The sequence below is a fragment of the Argiope bruennichi genome, chromosome 4, assembly GCF_947563725.1.
Source record: "Argiope bruennichi chromosome 4, qqArgBrue1.1, whole genome shotgun sequence".
NCBI lineage: Eukaryota > Metazoa > Arthropoda > Arachnida > Araneae > Araneidae > Argiope > Argiope bruennichi.
This window is the reverse complement of record NC_079154.1, coordinates 20,522,900-20,545,533: the sequence shown is the minus strand read 5'-3', so window position 1 is coordinate 20,545,533 and position 22,634 is coordinate 20,522,900.

Genomic DNA, 22,634 nt, shown 5'->3' with positions numbered 1-22,634 from the left:
AGTATTATCTTTCTTGTGCATTTTTGTTATTGTGAATTTATTTGATTAAATCTATTTGTATCCATAAAACTGACTGCTAAACTATTTTCTCAGAAGATAGATGTTTTTGCATACATGAATATTCAGTTAATCAAGAATCAGATGTGCATGTAAAAAATTACACATCATGAAAATTTGTTTGGCAGTGATAACTCTTTAAATAAATCTATTTAATTGTATACGCTCTTCATTGAATCTTATTTTGTAAAAAGATAAATGCATTTTGGGGCACTATGTACAAAAAAAAAGAACCGTATTTATTTGAAATAAATAATTGACCTTATAAAATTAATTATTTTCTTTTAAAATTGGACTGTTAATAGGCCAAAATCTCTTTTATTATATTTTTTCATCATGGGTCCTTCTTCCTCCTTTTTGCTTAGGTATGTAGTCTATTAAAATATATTTTCCTTTCATTTATTTAATGATATAGGGAAAACATGTATAAAATAAGTTTTAAGTATTAATTTGTTATCAATAAAATTTATTATAATTAGATAAATTTTATTTTGATGGATAGTGATGAAGAGAATTCTTTCATCATGTTTAATCGACTGACATATGATGTGGCTTACACTCCTGTTAAGTTGTCAGATTTAAGATCTAGAAGAATAAAGAATAATAAATATTTAATTCAAGCAACAAACTTCGTGAGATATTTTTGTTTTTCTGGTGGATTTGAATTTCTGTGTAAATTGAAAAATAATATGTTTACAAAGAAAACTTAATTGAGATGTAATAATTTATTTGTTAAGAGGTTAATATTTCATCTGTCTGATGATGCATTTGCCACCTACTATTTTTTTTGTTGTAATTAAAAGCATTAATTTATTACAATCTGTTAAATAAAGAATACACATTGATGTGAGATGACTTATACCAAAAAAAAAATATTTTAATGGCCAATTAGTTCTACCTCATTATTTTTTAATGGTACTTCATGACCTGTTTGTTATTCCATTACTGAGTCAGAAAGCATACTGCCATTTCATTATATATTTCATCCCATTTAAAGCTTAACTTGAAATTTGAATGATAAAATATTAGCCTTTAAAATATCAGGAATGAAGACTTTCTGCATTTTTGTTTTTATGAGCTTTTAAGAAAGAGCTGAAAAATTAATCTATTTAATTCTTTGTCTCATTTCTTTAAAAATGAGTGATTGAATTCTGAATTTTAGAAATATATATGTATGCTATAAACTATTTATAGTTTCCATTAATAATTATATTATTCAGTTTTCTGTTGCAATAAAACTGTAAAAATGCTTTCGTGATTGTATATGTACCGATTTTGTTATTTCAGTGTATTTTTTTAAAGTAACTGTAAGGTTTTAATAACCTTGAATAAATAAGATATGTATTATTCAATTATCTATGTAATATAATATACAAAAAATTTATTTAAATATAAAATGCATGATAATCATCACTGGAAATTATTCTGCTTTTAATTTTGGATTCTACCCAAGTTTACTTTAATCAGTCAATTATAAAGTAAAATTTGGCACTAATTTTTATTACTTTAGAAGTGTATATTTATATATATATTCTTATGTATATAAACAAAGGACACATACATAACTGCACACTTCAAATTATCTTCAATTTTAAAATTCAGTTGAAGATCGATAATCTGAACTGATTAAGGTTTGATATCTACTTAATTAATTTTCGTAACTTTTAAATGTGATATTAAATTCTTTGTCACCTTTTTCATTTAGTATGAAATTGTGAAACTTATATAATCTTGCACATACTTGATTAGTACTTTTACTGAAACACTTTTTTGGCAAAGTTTGAAACATAACAATAAAAATGAGCTACCAAATTTTTCAAAATTTTCTTAAAAGTAAGGAAATTAGATTAATTGTATAATCAAATTTCTGATATTCTAGCTTCTTTAAATTTCCATTTTCCAATCATAGTAAAATTATGTGCACTGTTTTGTCTTAAATTTTAAATGTGCAATTTATATGCATAAATTATAATTATTTATAAAATTGAAGTCAAGGGAAAACACTTGTATTAGTTCTTAGCTTCTTTTTGGTTCTTTACATTTCATTTTTTTTCAATCTGAGAGAGATATCAAATAAAGATGGTAATAATGTTAATAATAACAGATTTAAATAATGTTATATTCGAAAAATTGATTGTTATTATGAAAAAAAATTTCAACCGCAGAACGGTTTTTATTTCAATGTAAAATAATGCTATTATTTTTACTGTAGTGACTTCATTCTTTATGCTATAATACTGATGATGCATTCAGTCATTTTTCACATGTATATTTTAACCCCTAGCACTCCATTGGTGCTGTTACAACATTGAGTTTCATGCATTCTTTATCCTTAAAACATATATAATTCAATTTCAAACAATATAGGTTGACCTTTAGTTACTAATTTTTATTGCTAATCAAAGTAATTAATTAATCATGATTAAAAAAATTAATTATATGTGCTATGCCTAAAGTATGATGGCAATCCAATATTGCCATAGCATCACCAGTAAAATACTAAAGATTTTTTTTTTTTTTGTATTCTTTTCTCTTCTGGTATTCTTTTCTTTGTATTAGTGTAGCTCTAATAACAGTTTATAACTTCTTTAAAAAAGTAAAATATGTCAAAGAATTTTCAGATTTTTGGAAGCTGAATATTGTTGAATATAAACTTTTTTGCCATTCTTTACTTCCTGTAAACTTCTTTGGATATACTCCTGAGAATTTGTATTATTTTGTGTATTTTTAATAATAATATTTTTTTTAACCTTTTTTTTTTTTTTTTTTTTTTTCTCCCATGAAAATCTCATACCAGTTTTAATCATGGGATTTTCTCACTTCACAATTAAATAACTTTCTTTTCTGCATGTGTGTTAGTGTTTAAAATATTATAATTATAGCATCCCTGTATTGAAACTTTTTTTATAAAGCTAGTAATAAAGCTCAATATTTTTTTTTTTCTGCACCAAATTTTTAACAAGCTGTTGCTATATAAAATAAATGTATCTTATGAAACAAGTGTAGCTTAAAAATTTGAATGAAAAAAATGTGAATTATATTTATTTTCTAACCAAAAACACTAATTAGTAACAAATTTATTTTGTTCCTCTGATTCCTTTTTCGTCATTGTTTTTAATATGTGTACAAAAATAAAAATTGAAATGTATTTTCTTAGAATCTTTGGCTGTATGGCATGTTGCTAAAATATTTCCCAAGAGCATTATATAAAATACTTTAATAAATTGATAATTGTACTGGGGTTCATTGTTTATTGGTAAATCATGTGCTTGGCAATAGATTCCAGTGCAGTTATCAATAAGTAATTGTGACATGTTTCTTTTATATGCATGGCAAATGTGTATATAAAAGTTTGTATTGATGTGCAAGGCAAAATTATTTTTTATGCTATGTAAATACTTCATTGACTTGTTACAATTTTATACAAATTTGTGTGCCTGTTATAGACTTTTTTCTCAAATGCAGAGCTATATTATTTAAAATAATTTTTTTCATTAAAAAAATAAAATTACATTGTGTTTAAAGTTTTGAAAAGTAACTAGTAGGCCTTGGTGGGCTTGATATTCTGATAATATTTAGACATGTATAATTTTTAAAGTCATTTCCTAAAGGACAGTTTTGAGAAATGATGTTATGCTATTTTACAATAAATGAAAGGGGAAAGAATAAAAATGAATTATGATGCATATTTTAACAAAAATGTTAGTACAAATTTGTTTTTTATAGACTTAATGCTTTGTTTTAAATATCTTCTCTGCATTAAATGTAATTGTCAAAAGATTTATATGTATTTAAAGGTCTGTAGAATCTATGTCATAGTTGCAATAAAATTCTATTGCAGATGAATATTCACTTAATTCATTTAAAATTTATGATGAATTACTATATTTCTTGTTTAATAGGCTCTACTATTTTTCATTTGGCTTTTTAAATTTAAATTTTTAAAATTTACCTTTTGTTTAAAATAAATAAAAAAATTCTAATTCTAATTAAAATATTAATTAATTAAAATTCTAATTAAGAAAATAAATATTGATGAATATAATATCAATTATATATTCATTAATTTCGTCTGTTTAGGTCTATTAGTTTTGAAATTATGAACTAACAAAATTTAGATCTTCTAATGCTAAAATAAAATTTTTGACTTTTATTCGTATCATGAGAAATAATATTGTTATTGACCTGAATTTTTTATAATGGAAATATAAGGTATTCCATGCATTTTCCCATGTATATTTATCATTTAAAAGTAATTTTTTAAATGTTTTTTTTTTTTTCAAAATTAAGATTAAAAATTTTTTAATGGCAACATATCTAAATTTAGGCATAAATCAATGAGTAAGGCCATATTATAAGGGCATCCAAAATTTCAGCTTATTCTATGAGTAATTTATCTTTTACATATGTTTTTTGTATTGCTTTTGGGATAATGTATTTAGGAGCTCATTCATAAATTTCAAAATGTTATCAGCTTTTTATTTGGCATTCAGATACTACTGATCTTGCATTTCTTGAATCAAATATCATTTTTTATGGTGCCGTAATTGAAGAACATCTGTATATATAAAAAGGAAACGCTTAACTTACGTGGCACAGAAATCGCGCTTATTATTTACAGTAGAATGGCAACATTCAAATATCAACAAACCATGATATGAATTTCAGACTGCCTCATTCATTGAATATTTTTAAAGGCGTATTAAATCCTACGCTTCGCTCAGCTAATTAATGGAGCTGCAAAATATTATTAGAAATATTCTGGGGATGTTTCACCATCTCTTACCAAAACGTACATTTAGTCAGAGTAGAGATGCATAATCCACGATTTTTTGAATAACAAATAATTTTGCTATTGTTATTTTTAAATATTTGTTCCAAATATCTATTATTTCATTCATATTATTAATTAAAAATTATTACTTAATATTAAATATAAAATTTATTAATTGTAATTAATACTTAATTTCTAATTTATGTAACGTGTGGTTGAACTAATTTATCTATTTCAAGTTACTTCTTAAATTTGATTTTTTTTTCAAAACTATTTATTTAATTTCTTTATTGGAATAAACCATTTTCTGGAAAATTTGAATTAAATATATATATATTATTTTTTTAAATTGTTTACTTTAGTTCTATAATTTACCAATAGATGGCGCCAGCAATAAACGGAATATATGCTAAGTCAAGTCACAAGCAATTAAATAGGATTTATATGGAATAGTGCATCATCAAATGCGAATATGGGAAAGTCAAGGTTACTCTCATAAGTGAAGCGGAAACTTCACACTTTCCAGTGAAGTCACTGCTCCAATAAATTTCAGTGATATGCAATTCAATGATACGATAATTCCAATAACCGGTCCGTTCACTTTTCAATCCATTCACAGATTTCTCCTTTTCTATTTTGTTCGAGAGCTTCCACTAACAGATCGTATCGATTGTTACTTTCCAGTGAAATCACCACTCCGGTAAATTTTAGTGATATCATATCGATTGTTACTTTCTATCGTGATCCAAAACTTGTAATCGAAATATCACCAGTAAGATCGTATAAAGGATTTGAATCACACCCCTCTTTGAAAAGCATTGATCACTGGTATTCGTGACTTTTTTTGATATTGGTTACGTAATAACCGCTCGTAAAATATTCGTCATCCCTAAGTCAGAGAAAAGAAGATATAAATGAATGAAAGAAAGAAATAGATTTCAAACAAAAAGTTTAATCGAACGCAAAAATAGGCTTAACCATCTCGAGATAAGTAATTGTGGTTAGGTTTGAGATTAATTAACGGTTTCTTGACAAGCACATTAAAATCGTGCCAACCATCCAAAAACTGCTGTTTTGGATGGGTACCAGAAATGGTAGCAAATAGTTTTAGAAAATGCAAAAAACTGGCTACAAATCGCTTCAAAGTATTTCAATTTTGGCGACCGTACATTAAGTCCAGCCGTATCATTGACTTCCCTATGGAAATTGATACTGATATTTTTATTTTTGTACTATCTTAAACTCATAAAATTATCTTTTTAATGATATCAATTTCATTTCTGTACATTTTCCTCTTTAAAAGAAATGATATTTTTAATTCAGTTTAATAAATTGTCTGAAAAAAAAACGTTTTTAAATGCTACGAAGGATTTCAAACTATACATCAAAACATTCAATCGCGTATTTTTACCAGTCATTAACTCAGTAGTAGGACTTTTACTTCCGCTTTTATTTCGCAATATATATACTTTTTAATTTGCAGTACTCTGAATTGAATTCATGTTTTTATTATGCCATGGTCGTATCAAATAACGAGTTCATGTTTTTAGGCCATGAGTCATATTAAATAAACGAATAATCATTTAATAATCTAAAAAGTCAGTAAACTGGACGAACCAATTGATCGCCAACGGCGGCTAGCATTTAAGATTTTTATTTAAGGGCAAAAAAAAAAAAAAAATCAAATTTAAAATAATGTTTTTCAGTGCCATAATAATTTATTAATTATCGTTGCTTTTAAATCTTGCGAAGAGTCTCTATCCTTTTGACAAGTTGAAATTTCTTCTGGTCAGCTTATCTAATGACTACAGAAAACAAGATGTGAATGAAAAATGTTATTTCATTTCCTAATAAATATTTTCTAGGATTGTAATATTTAATTTTACAAGCATATTGAATTATTCCTTTTTATGGAGTACGTCATGCATTAATTAAATTTTGTAACAAGAAAAGGACCATTTCTTTCTATTTAAACTTGTTAATGTTTGTTTTATATACTCAATATTTATTAATATAGTAACAAATTTCGCAAAATTAATCTATTAGAATTGTAACTATTTCAACGTTGTATATAATCATAAACTAAATTCAATTTAGGTATCAAAACATTATGCATTTAGTATTAATTTTTGGAGTATAAAATATATTTTTACAGAAAATTTAAAACCGATACGCAAGGGTCCAGTGTATGGTGTAACATTCCAAGAGACTCAATAGCAAATGATGGCGCTCTATTCAACACAGACAAAAAGAAAAGCAACCTAAGCGTAAACAAGAACTTTCAGCAATAGAAACAAGAATCAGCAATACATAAGTGGTTAATCGGTAATAATCAATCAACAGTACGGACAAAAACAGAGTGAATCGACAAATAATTTCCATGCCACTTGACTGGTGTGTTATTTGTGGGAAAAAAAGACTTTGCACAACTATGCACGCTTCTTGATCGTCTCTTAATCTTCAATGACTTATTCGCTTGAGCTGAACTCGCTACTCGATTCGGTACTGATTGACTCTAAGTTTAGTCTCTAGACTGTTTATATTTTACGTGACAGGGCACGGATTACTTATACTTCTAGAAGTATCATAACCCGAAAACTAATGGATCTGTCGCCAAGCTTTGTTTAGTTTTTTTTCTGTAATATTCGATTTTGTGGCCAAGGTCGGGGATCATTGACCCAGCATCCATTCCGTAATAGTGTCTTCCTCAGAAGAAAACTTACTGCACTGGGAAGCAATATTACATATTCGTAACATTGCTTTCCTAATCAAAGACTAATGTCCCGCCAATTTTCTTAGATCAAAGCATAATCAATAACTCGATATAGGGCTAAATAATAAATGTGAATATCACCTGTTTGACTCTCGCGATTTCTGAAGTCTGGGACAATATGTTTTAATTTCTTGACAGTAGCAAAAGCTTCTTTTTTAAATTTAATGGAGGTCCGGACTCGGCCCTCTTCTTCGGGTTATACATTCAAACTTGATCGTGCGCCTTAAAAAGTAAAATATCATTTCGTGACAGGATCTTCCGGGACGATTAATTCCTGCCAAGGTAGATGCTTTAGCTTCCTCCACATAACATCAGGATGCCCTGACTATGGACTTCTCTTGAAAACCAGGGATTCTCGGTTGTCGTCACCAAAGCTTTCACGGGAATATCTTCGTTCATTTTGGGTTCTTCTTGGCTCCTGAGGATTATCTGCAGCTTTTAATACAAAATCTTTTAGAGAAAGTCTCTATATTTCTGTGAGAGATTGTTTAGGACGATGCACGTTGTCCGGGAACAAAGAGTTTTTTTTTTAAATTTCCTATTTATATAAAGCTCCTCTTCTGATCCCAAGAAAAGGTGAGTTTTTAAAGAACATCTAAACCTAGAAAGCAGGGTGTCCTAGACTGCGCAAGAAAATGTCAAGAGTCTTGTAAATATACTCTATCTTTAATTTGTGATTCTACTCCAGTAGAATCACATTAGCACTGGTGTCTATTAACATCGAACACAGGGTATCACAAATAGATCAGGCCAAATAAGTTCCATTTTCCCAATATTAAGCGAAGGAACTTAAAATCTTTTTTTAGAGCCATCATTCAGAGAGGACAGCCTTCGCTTCATAGGATGGTTATGAGATGACTTTCCTGTGATCACTCAGCACTCTTCCAGTACATGTCCCTCTTTATTACACTTACTTTGGTTTGTTCTCCAAATCAAAGTAAATCCCTTTTCCTCGATCCTTCCCTTTAATTAAGTCTCTTTTCGAACTTCGCCATTTACTTTTCTCTCACCTTTTACTTCTTCGATCTCTCCTTTCGCAACTTGAATCTCTTCTTCTATTCCTTGGAATCTTCCTTCATTCTTCCTATGCATCTATTATCATGATTCTTAATTCCAGCGAATTAACTTTAAACGAATGCTTACAACTCTTTTTCCGCTGCTTGAATTTGATTCTTCGGCTCTTCTTCTCCTTGCTCCGTTTTTTCTTGTCCAGCTTAAACTATATTCGTCATTTCTTTGCATCCAGCGGCCAGTTTTTTTAAGTCCAACTTCCAATTTTTCATTTGAAGATCGAAGTCAAGTATTTCTTTTGTTCAGTTCGAATCTCTTTATTGTCTTCTATAATTCGATTAACATAGATATTAAACAGACGTTTTCAGCCATCTTCGCTTGGATGTCTTCAACAACATATACAGCAACCCCATACGAGAACCCCATTCCTGACACCAATGTTATTGAAAATTTAAATACGAAAATCAAGAGTTTGATGCTGTGGGTTTATAATAAAACAATCCAATATCTCCACAACAATAACCACGCTTTCTTACAACACGAAAACATAGACAACAAAACGCAGCCGAGGCATATACAAGAACAATACTTGCAATAAGCAACTAATCGGTAATAAATAATCGTAATAACGCAAAGAGCTCAGAAAGAATCCGTAAAAGAGAGACTTTGCACAACTATCTGAATCTTCTAGTCTCCGTGACTACTCGCTTAAGCTGAACTCAACTGTCTATTCGCTACTTCATTCCATACTGACTCAATACTAATTAACTCCAAGACTTGTCTTTTGGCTTTTTTATTTTTCAGTGACAGAGAACAGAAATTGCAAGAATCCTAATGGAATCCTACCTTGAATCCTAATGGATCCATCGACAAGATTCTTTATGTTTCTGGAATTTTCGATTTTGTCACTAAAGCCGAGGGTCGATGCACCATCATTAAGATAGTCTTCCTTACCAGAATGCCGAAGAATGTTTTCAAAAGTAACAAAATAATAGAATATTGTATTATAATGGTTTTGATCTAACACAACTAATTCAACTAAATTAGCATTGTAAAAATATAGTTTTTATCAAGTATATCAGTGATAAAATTAATAAAAAAGAGTTAAAACTCTTAATAATTTATCTAAATGTAATTAATTCAAAAACAATTTTTATATATGTGTATGGGTGTGTGTGTGTGATAAGTTTTAATGCATCGATCCACTTGTAAAGCTTAATTTTTTTTTCTTTATTAACAAAGATGACTATGACGATTTGTGCAAGTGAAAATTCACTGATGAAGAAGGAATTTAAACTATAATACATAAAGAAGGACATGTGATGTTGTCTAAAATGATATTTTCCACCCACGTGTGGTATATTGGAAATTTCAGATGAATTCTTCAACGGAAGAATGCCAATTGCGGCTTTTTCAGAGAATCATCTCTTTTCGAACTCCGGTTCAACCTTTCTCTGCTGACGACTCTGAATTAACTCTGACTGCTAGTTATCATCGAAAGAATACAGAGACCCACCCGTTATTGCTGTTGTTGTCGTGTGACAAGTGCTTTTATAAGAAAAAATTTGAGAGAGGGGGACAATTAGATTGGGCCGAAAGCATGCAGAACCGCCCTGGTCACATCTTCAGCTTTATCGGAATAAAGAATATCCCTGGTTCAGTCAATGTCTATTTCGAAGAGGGTTGAAATAATATAATGGCAGCTAAAATTATGTTCCGGGCCCAGCTACACGTCTGGACAGTGTCTGCAATCTTCATAGAGTTCGGAACCATCAGGCATGATCCTCATGCCCCTCGGGTGCCCTGTTCTGAGTCTTGCTATTGTGGTTGTGATGTCTCTTTTATAATTTAGATTTGTCAGGAGAATCTCTTTCTCCCATGGAATTAAATTACCACATAACTTAGCCATCGGCACGTGAGGTTCTCCAAAATCTGAAACATACAAATGAAGATGGAAAATAAAGAGAACAAAATGGAAATGGAGGGGAAAAAGGAGATGATGGAGACGAAAAAAAGAAAAAGCGTGAAATGCGTTGATTTAAAGTTGCATCAGTCTAAGTCTTCATGCAATGAGCTGAAGTGGAAGTTGTTTCAGGCCCTTCATACTTTTGCTACATCGAAATGATCATGTGGCTTTATCTTGACAATTTTATAAGGTCCTAAGAATTTAGGTCTTAGTTTCAGACCTCCTCCTAATTGGGTTCTTTTAATTGCTACTAAATCGTTTATTTTGTAAAGTGGAGCAATTCTGCGACGTTTATTATATTAGCGTTGATTCTCCTTTCGCACTTTGAAGTTGTTCGCTTTGACCTCCTTTCGAACAATTTCTTTCTCTTGAATAGGGCATACAGGAATTCTTCGTCAAGGATTTCTTTGATTTTTAGGTCTACTTTGTTTCTCTTCACATCTTTCATCAACTCAAAAGGAGTAAATTTGATGGATCTGCTAATAATGTATTAATGATTCATCATTAATACTGGTACGAACTTGAACCGCTTGGCAGAATCATCTAGTGACAGCTTTGAAAGCTCTGGAATAACAGTACCATGTAGCCTTACAATCTGTCCATTTGCTCTTAGCTTTCCTGTTGTAATTTGCATACGTTGAATTCCCTCGTCCTTGCAGATTGGTATTTTGGTTTGATTATATTAACGTCCTGTTTGAAGCAACACTGACGAGGACGACACCTGAGCTGGCACCCCCCTCTCCACACCACACCAGCGGGAGGACGTTTAGTCTTGACCCGTCCTTTCAGAAGTTCGCAAAGTTTTTGGAAGTGAAGGCAGAACTTTTGTCAGAAATAATTTTCGAAGTATTTCCGAAAACAGCTTGTTATATCTTGAGTTTTTGCAGTGCTTCTGTTGCTGATGCTGTTTTTACTGGGTAAAACCAAATGAATTTAGTGAAGGCATTTGCTACAGTAAATATATATTGATATATCTTGCTTGTAGACCAATGGGACCAATGAAATCAATATGATATGGGGTCAAAGCAATATTATCCTTAGAAATTAGATTCAAAAGACCTTCTCCTTTGCCTCGTTTCTTATTGCATTGGATGAATTCAAAACAGTTCTTTATGAGTTTTTTCTATTTTCTTCTTTGCGTTCGAGATATGAAAGTCTCTTTTCACAAATCTTCTGAATAGCAAAGCGTCTTTTGTTGTGGATACCGCGAATAATTTCTGTCTTCATCGCTGCTGGTCAACGGTGAGTTCACGGCCATCATCCTGTAAGGACAAGACATCTTCTTTCATAACGTAATTTCCAAGTCCTTTCTCGATCAGAATTTTCAGAAATTGAAGACGTTCGTCAGCTTTTTGCACAATTGCGATCTTAGCCTTAATTTTGGTTTGGGAGCATACTGTACTCCTGCTCAATGCATCTACGTGCCTCATTTGTTGACCTGTTCTGAGGTGACCTTCTGACCTTCTTCTCCTGTAAGGACAAGACATCTTCTTTTATAACATAATTTCCAAGTCCTTTCTCGATCAGAATTTTCAGCAATTGAAGACGTTCGTCAGTTTTTTGCACAGTTGCGATCTTAGCCTTAATTTTGGTTTGGGAGCATACTGTACTCCTGCTCAATGCATCTACGTGCCTCATTTGTTGACCTGTTCTTAGGACTACTTCATACTCGAACCCTTCAAGCAATAATGCTCATCTGGCTATCTTAGACGCCATGTCTTTCTTTTCCATCGTCTTTCGGAAGACAACATAGTCAGTGACTATTTTGAATTTCGTCCCCGAGATATAGTTTCTAAATTTCTTCAACGCTTCTATAATCGCTAGCACTTTGAGAACATAACTTGATATTTTTCTTGCTGTGGTGATGTCTTTCTACTTATGTAGTGTATTGGATGTAGTTGTCCATCATCTGGGCGTTGCAACAAAACAGAACCATAGCTAGAGATGCATAATCCACGATTTTTTGAATAACAAATAATATTGCTATTGTTATTTTTAAATATCCGTTCCAAATATCTGTTATTTCAATCATATTATTAATTAAAAATTATTACTTAATATTAAATATAAAATTTATTAATTGTAATTAATACTTAATTTACTAATTTAATTAACGTGTGATTGAATTAATTTATCTGTTTCAGCTTACTTCTTAAATTTTTTTTTTTTTTCTCAAAACTATTTATTTAATTTATTTATTAGAGTGAACCATTTTCTGGAAAAGATGAGTTCAAAATATATGTCATTTCTTTAAAATGTTTACTTTTGTCCTATATTCTACCAATAGATGGCGCCAGCAGTAAACAGAGTACATGTAATCAAAGTCAATCATGTCAGGAGCAATTTAAATGATCTGTATGGAATAGTGCATCATCAAATACGAATATCGGTCACTCCCGTAAAGTGGAGCGGTGACTTCGCACTTTCCAGTGAAGCCTCGCACTTTCCGGTGAAATCACCGCTCCGATAAATTTCAGTGATATGCAATTCAATGATACGATACGATAATTCCAATAACCGGTCCGTTCACTTTTCAATCCAATCACAGATTTCTTTCGAGAGCTTCTATTGGACAGATCGTATCGATTCTTACTTTCCAGTAAAGTTACCGCTCCGGCAGTGATATCGTATCAATTGTTACTTTCTATCGTGATCCAAAACCTGTAATCGAAATATCATCAGTAAGGTCGTATCAAGGATTTGAATCACACCCCTCTTTGAAAAGTATTGATGACTTGTATTTGGGATTTTTTGATATTGGTTACGTAATAACCGCTCTGAAAATATTCGTCATCCCTAACCATAGCTACTAGCATTTGTATGCAGTTCAAAAAGTTTCTCTTGCTAGAAAATGTGGCGTACAGGATTTTTTCACAAATGTTCTTTTAATCTTTGAAATGCCTGCTTCTGTAATGGCCCGAATTCAAATTCTACACCATTACTAAGCAAATCACCAAATGGTTTTGCAATTTTAGAATATTCTGGCACAAGGATATTTTTTTTCTAAAATATCCTGGCAGACCTAGAAAGCTTTATATTGGTTTAATATTCTTAGGTTCAGGAAAATTTTGAACAGTAATATTTTTATTTCATAAAGGGCGAATAGTACTGGGTATGCGTATTCCGAACAAAAATGTTTGATTATACTCATTTGTAAACATTCATCTAGTTTTTTTTTTTTTTTTTTTTGTAAATAATCCTTTTCTCTGCAAACGTCAATCTTCAAGACCGCTGTTGTACTGGATATCGTCTTTTAGTACAATATTTAAGCTGAAGTCAGTCTCTTGAGGTTGTTTATTTGATTCATAACTTTTTGTCAACTGCAGAATTTGAAATCGTATACAAACATCAGACTGTATAACCAACTTCAAGAAATATTCGTTCTCAATTTTTTAGAAGTTTCTTCTCAATCCCTGTAGAATTAAAATTTATCTGTTTATTTTGGACATATGCCAATTCCTTGCTGAATAAGATTCAGTCATTTTGGCGGAAAACTTCCCTCCATTACCCAATTATCACTTGTAACTGCCTTAATCACAAAAGGATTACAGTCTTCATTAAAAGCAAATAAGAGAATTGGATGTTTCAACAGAAATTAAATTTCCAAAACAAGTTTTAACTTATATATTTCCCAACGTTCTTTTGGTAGAAAAAATTATTTGTTTACTATTATAAACTCACTTCCAGAATCTTTGAGAATTTTTTTTTCCATCCACGAGAATATAAATATATTCTAATTTATTGCATAGCATATTTTTTAATTCCAATTCCCGATATAACGAACTGATTTCCTGCCTCACTTTCATTTTTAGATTTTTCTAATCGTTTTAGACAGTTACGAGTAAAATAAAAGCTTCCCCCAGCATAAATAACAAATCTTTTTCGGTTTAATACTTTGATTTTGGTTTCCACGGAATGACTCACTTTTCATCACTTACTTTTGAAACTCGGATACATTAGTTTAATTAATGTATATTTTAGAATTACATTATTATTTCTGATAGTGTTCGCGACCTAACTGTAATGGAGGAAACCACGTTTTTCTTTCGCGGATAACTAAATATTCTTTCGTTCTGAAATCCAATGTTTCATACAATTTATCTGCAACAATTAAATGAAATAATTTTTTTAAATTCTTCTTTCTTTATCTTATCTGACAATAATATTCAAATGTCGCAATTAATCTCCATGCAAATTGTACGCGCATAATTCATTCGGTAAGAGTTGAGCATTTTTGAAATTACTAAAACATTCTCGAGGTGTCGGCTGAAATTTAGCTAAAAATAACTATTTAATTCTTTCTTAATCTGACAATTCTTTCTCAGTCGCATACGTTAGAACGTTGTTAACTTCAACCCCTAGCAAATTAATTAGTATCTCGGCTTGTAAGCCCTTAGGAACTTCTAAAGTAATAAATGCTTTTTATGAGGAAGTAAAAAACAAATTCAATGCCTCAGGTTTCTTATCAACAGAAATTTTTAATGTTTCTATACATTTTATTAAATTTTCAACGCTAAGAAATGTGGTTGTCCGCTCACTAGAAGAATGATCGTTTTTTTAAAGATTTTTTTTTTTTCCCAAATTGGGTCATTTTCGTTTTTTCAATCAGATCCGCAACGATCGCTTTGATGACGCCCCGGACAAACTTTTGATCCGTTTTGAACACACCAGAATTTTCAATTAATTTCTTAAGTTCCAAAATTTTAGCATTTTCTTGCACAGTTTCTCTGAGTTCTTTGGCAATTATTTTTAAATCACACTTGTTTAAATTATTTAAAATATTCATTTTCAGAAATAAGGCAGAAAGAATAAAACAGAAGTATCACAGTAAATTTAGAATTTGTTGTTCACCGGCTCCGATTCCCAACGGTTGTAGGTAGCTTAATCGTTTAATTTCTTGATTAACAAAGATCAGGGATGACAAATATTTTCAGAGCGGTTATTACTTAACCAATATCCAAAAGTCACAAATACAAGTGATCAATACTTTTCAAAGAGAGGTGTGATTCAAATCCTTGATACGATCTTACTGATGATATTTCGATTACAGGTTTTGGATCACGATAGAAAGTAACAATCGATAGGATATCACTGAAATTTGCCGGAGCGGTGACTTCACTGGAGAGTAACAATCGATACGATCTGTCCAATGGAAGCTCTCGAAAGAAATCTGTGATTGGATTGAAAAGTGAACGAACCGGTTATTGGAATTATCGTATCGTATCATTGAATTGCATATCACTGAAATTTATCGGAGCGGTGATTTCACCGGAAAGTGCGAAGTCACCGCTGCACTTTACGGGAGTGACGGATATTCGTATTTGATGATGCACTATTCCATACAGATCATTTTTAATTGCTCCTGACATGATTGACTTTGATTACATGTACTCTGTTTACTGCTGGCGTCATCTATTGGTAGAATATAGGACTAAAGTAAACATTTTAAAGAAATGACTTATATTTTCAACTCATCTTTTCCAGAAAATGGTTCACTATAATAAATAAATTAAATAAATAGTTTTGAGAAAAAAATAAAATTTAAGAAGTAAGCTGAAACAGATAAATTAATTCAATCACACGTTAATTAAATTAGTAAATTAAGTATTAATTACAATTAATAAATTTTATATTTAATATTAAGTAATAATTTTTAATTAATAATATGATTGAAATAACAGATATTTGGAACGCATATTTAAAAATAACAATATCAATATTATTTGTTATTCAAAAAATCGTGGATTAGTCATCTTTGTCAAAGATGACTATAAGGATTTTAACAATTGAGAATTCAGTGATGAAGAAAGAATTTATATGATATGAAGAAGAACAGTTGATGTTGTTCAAAATTATCTATTCCACCTACGTGTGGTACACTCGACATTTGCAAAGGAATTCTTCAACACAAGATTCTTTTTCAGAAGATCGTCTCTTTTCGAGCTCCGGCCCAATCCTTCTCTGCTGACGTCTCTGAATTAACTCAGGCTGCTACCTATCACCGAAAGATGTATATCAGAAGTAGCAAAATTTGTAATTAAAATTGTTTTAAAAAGTGCTATAACAACGAAAATTAAAAATATGGAGAATAAATGAATGAACACATTTAGATTGACGATATGCGATTTGCGTTCTACATTTGTAATACGCTTATATCCTGTATCCGAGTCTTCATATAATGAAATATTTTTGCAATCAAAAAGCATTACTATAAAACACAGAGTTATCTGTAGAGCATGGGGAAAAAAGCTAATCGGTTTACATTTATTAGTGAATGAAATATACCGCTTCTTTTTATATCCTTATAAAATAAAATGGTATATCATTTTATATATATTTATGAGTAGTAATCATTGATATTTTGAATAATACATACTGAAAAAGAATAAGAATAAAGTACAAAAGAATAAAAATCAGTTAATTTTTTCCTCTCCCTAATGGTAAGATATTAATTAAACACTAAAACTATTACTTCTTTCAAGAAACATAATGTATCGTCAAATTTATTTATTTCACACATACAACAAAAAAACTTCCCGTTTTGGTAGTTTGAGCATAATTGCGATTCAGGAAATGTGCAAAGTGTAACATTATGGAGGATAAAACGATTCAAAAGATCTGGAATTATAATCATTTTTCTATTAGTCTGGCCAAAACAACGTCTTATCTCTAATTTTTGAAACAGGCAGAGAGCTTCAATACTTGGAACGCCTTTTAAGGAAATGGTGTATTTGTTGTTCTGATAATTATTAACTTGATCTGAATCATCATTTCTTGAGGATCGGGGTGATATCTTCAGGAGAGATTCATTCATTGCAAGGTATATTTTCTGTAACTTCTCTGACTAAACGAGCTGCCAGCTCATTCCAGATAATGCTGGATGGCCAGGTACCCACAGGAAGGATATTCTTTGGTTTAGTTTGATCAGTGCGCAAACTTGGGAAGCAATACGTTGTATAATTTTTGGTGATTTGTTGGAAATATTTTTCAAGGAAATAAGAGAAAAGTAGCTATCTGTCAGACTCAAACAATCTTTTGCAGCAACGACGAAAACATCCAATTCTTCAGCAATGGCTAAACTTTCAGCAGTAAAAACGAAGTTGATTATTGGATTCTAAATCTGAATTTTTGAATAGAATAGAAATCAGTAATTGAAGTGTATAAAATGTTTTTGATGCATTAATAGCAATAATAAATAAGTATTCAGGAAAGAAATCCCATATGCATTCATTAAAATAGTTATTTATCTTAATCAAAAGGAGATATTTATCCTGGAATTTAAAATCTGTAAGATATTGTTACAAACCTGTAATTTTGCTTCCCAGTACGACTAGTATGATCATAAGAAAGACAGGATGTACGATCTGTCCTGTGCGTGCTAAGCGTCTATGACCTCAGAGCGTGGCGACAAACTTGGCGATGGATTTTGCGACTTTGGCGACAAAATGGGTCATACTGGAAAGTTTGTGAAGTTTCACGATCCATCCAGTAGGAACCGAGATACACGCAGAGACGTCCTGATTGGTCTGAAGATTCTAGCCCCGCCTCCCTGTCTACTGTGCTGCTGCCTACTGAAGTGTGCTACTGTCGTCTACTGTGTTCGTCTCTGCTGTACATAGTTGTCGTCTGTGTACTCGTCGTCTTTGTGCTGTCCTGTCTTCGTGTAAATAAACGTCGTTGTTTTTTTTTCTACTGCCGCCTGCTGATTGAGCGTTCTCCACATCATATCACTTCTACTATCCAAACGAACCCGGAAATTTCGTAACAATATATTTCGAAGTGATTGGAGTTGGCTGAAAGAATTTTAGATAAGGTGATAATTTGATTGTAAGATGTGAATATGTGTTTTTGAAAATACAGAAAATGGATTTTTTATCTTTGGTATTTAACTGAGTTTTTCGATTATTATGACACAACGAGCTTTCATACTGTTTATGAGGATGTCAATAAATGCTTGGGACAACAAAATCCATTCTTCCAAAAGCACAGCTTTTAACTCTTGGAGGGTAATAGAAGAGGGATTATGCTGTGCAATGGCTCTTCCGAGATAATCCCAAACATGTTCAATAGAATTGAGATCCGGAGACCTCCAGAGCTAGTCCATACGTAAAATATCCTCTTCCTCAAGAAAATCATCAACGATCTGGGCTCTGTGTGGACGCGCGTTATCGCCCATAAGCATGAAGTCTGGGCCAAAGCACCCCGGAACAACCTCACATAGGCTTCAAAGATCTCATCCCTATAGCGATATGTATTGACAGTACCCGCATCGAAGACGTGCGGTGGTGTACGACTGCACAACATTATGCCACCCCAGACAAGGATTTCTCTGCCACCAAATCTGTCGATTTCTTTTACGTAAGAAGGATGATAGCGAGCTCCTCACTGTCTCCAGATGAAGATTCGACGAGTATCACTCTGTGTGGTAAATCTTGACACATGCTATGCACAAGACTGATGTGTTCGGCACCACAACAACCGGGCTTTTCTGTTGGATGCAGTCAAAGGGAGGCACTCAACTGTCGCCGAGCATAAAGGTTCATCTCTGCTAGACGTCTGTATACTGTTTGTCTGGAAATTCTTATTCCAGACGCAGAAGCAAGGTCACGGGCAACTTGAGGAGCCGTTGTCAGCCTATGCAATCGTGCGCTTAATGCCAAATAGCGATCCTGTGCAGGCGTCGTTGCTCTGTGATGGTCTTGGCCGACCTTCCTGGTTACAGTATTACTTGTTTGAAATTGATTCCACAACCTGGATACCACTTTCGGTTCCACTTGTAACCATCGAGATACCTCCGCTTGAGACTGCCCAGCTTCAAGCCTGCCAACGGCTTTCCATCTCAAGGAATCGTTTAAACGATTATGAGAACTCATTCTCACTGGAAATAGGTTAAATTTTTTGTTTTAATGCAATATTCACAAAATTGCAGGCAAAAATCCCAGATGCCTATACGGTCTAATTTCAGTAGTTCCTCAAGAACTAATGCTAAACAACATTTGTTCTCACAACAAAGGTTAATATCGTGTTACTGGTCCTTCACAATATATAAAAATATAATTTGTTTAAATTTTACTAGTAGCCATTTAGAATTACTTTGAAAAACATTTTTGTAACCTTAATTTTGGACATGAGTATATTTTCTAATGTATTTTAAATTTTTTGGAAACAAATTCTCAAGAATGATAACTTCAGAAAACAAAGATAGCACTGGTAACAAAAAAAATCTATATTTTTCTTCCCGTTTTCGTAGAAGTCGCACTTAAAAAGGATGAAAGAAGGTACACTACCCTAGGATAAGCTTCTGTTCAGGTTTTTGAAACAAAAGAGGGTATGTCTCCAACGAATCTGAAAAGTTCTGGATTAAAGGAGGTTGGATATCCACTTTATTATATTGCTTGTTGAAGGAATCATATGCACACTTGATATTAAGATTAATGATAACGAATTATTATTATTATTTTTGTTGTTCTTGAGTTTCTGTGAGTTTTTTCTGAATATTGTAAAGTGCTAAATATTTTAATACAGTAAAATTTTTTCTAGATGGTATAAAGTCATGCAAACTATTGTGATGATTTTTTTAAATATATAACATTAAATAATAAGTAAAGCTTTGAGTGAGGATAGATGAGTTCAAAACTTTACAAAACGCTGGAGTTGGAGTGATTGAATGATAGAAAGAAATCTTAGTTTTGTCTTTGTTTGGGAATCGGAATGATAAGAGATTGTTTCCATTGTTTAGGAATGTCAGAAAAAAATCAAACTGATGTTGAAATAATTTGAAGTTGATCATCATTAAGAAATTTGAACCAGACGGTTGAGGTATTATCCTGCACCAGGAGTAGAGTTTTTAATTCTATGGATTACTTTCTTAAGTTCACAAATTTCATATTTGTTGTTAAGAAAATAGGTTCACTTTTTTCAGTTTGATTATAAAAGTTGTAAGCAAATAATTTACTTTAGTGAGCTTGATCATAAATATAGCGATTGTTATGGAAACTAATGTTGCTGTGTTTAATTCGGACTTGTATGCAATTATTTGTATAATTCGAAAGTTTATTTAAAATTTTAAAAACATTTTTGGATTACTATATATAATAAAAAATGTTCTAACAATATTCTCTTTTCGTTTTTTTTTTATATAAGAGCGAAACCGATTTGCAAATTTCATATATTTAATCCAATCTGTCAAAAAATTGTTCCTCGTTGCTTTTTTCGAAAATACTTAGTTTTTCATAATTATGGTAAGAAATATTAGACCAAGGAGGGTAAGTTCTATATGACAAGAGTTTAAAAGAAGTATTTTGAGAAATTAACATGATTGTATTCACTGTGATTTCGTCTATGGAACATTGGGCATTATCATTAAATATTTTATGCGTTTGCTGTGTATTTTTCGACCAGTTAATGTTTTCAAATTTCTACTGGCACTTTCTATTGCCTATCAATTATAAGATTATGATTGCTGATTCAATCCATCACGTATCATATGATTAGATTACAAATATCAATCGAAAAAAAAAGAGTTAAATCTAAGAGTGGTTGTATTATTAAAACGAGAACCTCCCCAAAAAGTGTGGTGAAGATTATAATCGCCAAAAATGGAAGTAGGCAGAGACAAATATTCAAAGAAATGTTTTGCTTGTTCAATATCAAAATCTTGTTGGACATACAAATTGATAATATTAAATTTAGTAACCTAAGACTGGACTCGACTACTGAAATTTTCAAATTCGAATCGCCTGTGAGATTGTTAAGATTTTTCTACCAGACGTTCTAATAGGAATTACTATAAGAAGACTACTACCTAATTTCTATTTTTATTTCGTTTATGGGCACGGAAAAATATTCTGTTAGAAAAGGTAAAAGTTTCTGTCTTGGTTATAAGCATCTCTTAAAAAATGTAATGGGAGAAGTAGAAAATAGAGGGATTGTAAGCCAGAACTTTTTTCCCCTTAGCTCTGAAATCACACTGCAAAAAGAAAGCAAAAAAAAAAAAAAAAAAAAAAAGAATAAGTCTTTTAAAAATAAATAAAGAAAAGAAACCCAGTTTGCTTTTAAACAAAAGCAAAAACGAACAAGGAAGTTCATGGATTCGAACTCGAAATTTGGAAAAGGGAGGAAAAAAAAAAAAAAAAAAAAAAACCCTGACTGAAAATAAAGATTATACAGCTTCAAAAGTAAAAAAAAGAAGAAGGGAAAAAAAAAGACTGAGAAAAAGCAAACTGATTCAGAGAAAATGTTTTTTGTTTACAACTTCAGCTCAATATCGTAAAAGCAACACAAAACAGCTGTTCTACCGCGCGTTATTCCGGAAAAGAGTACATAGGCAGTTAGTTCCATATGTGATAATTTTCTATTTGAATGTTGTAGGCTGACATTATTATCGTCGAAACATAAAATGCGTATATAGTCAGTCCCTTTGATGAAGAATTACTAAAATTTGTCGGGACATCTTTTAAACATCAAATGTGAATGCAAATTTATATATCTTGGATATGAGTATTAACTCAGAAACATCTTCAACTACATCACTTTTCAATAAAAAACTATTTAGAGAAACTCCATATGAACTACGGAATTCGCACTAACGATTATGCTCTCAGGGTAATAATTGTGGACTCTGATTTATAAATCCCATGATGAGGTAAATAATTACCACTGAGTAATTCATCCTGAAAAACTCTTTTCATTTTAGCTATAGTTTCACACTCCTAAATGAATGCAGAATAAAGCCTTTACATGGGAGAATTTTTTCCAGCCCTTTAATTAAAATGACAGTTTTTGTGCTATTTCTTTTGATTCGGCAAAGGTGGAAATTCTTTCATTGCCATTTCTACAATATATCTGCATTTATCATTTATTTTATGAATGTTCTTGAAATGCTTTTCACGAAAAATAGCTTCTTCACTTAAAAGAACAATTATCTTCATTTCCCAAAAGCGCTGGATAACATCATCAAACGGTTCATGTTTGCATAACAAGACCACGAAAATTATGATTAAAACATCCATCAGAATTAGAACTGGCAATAAATCCGAACTTCTGAGATTTGA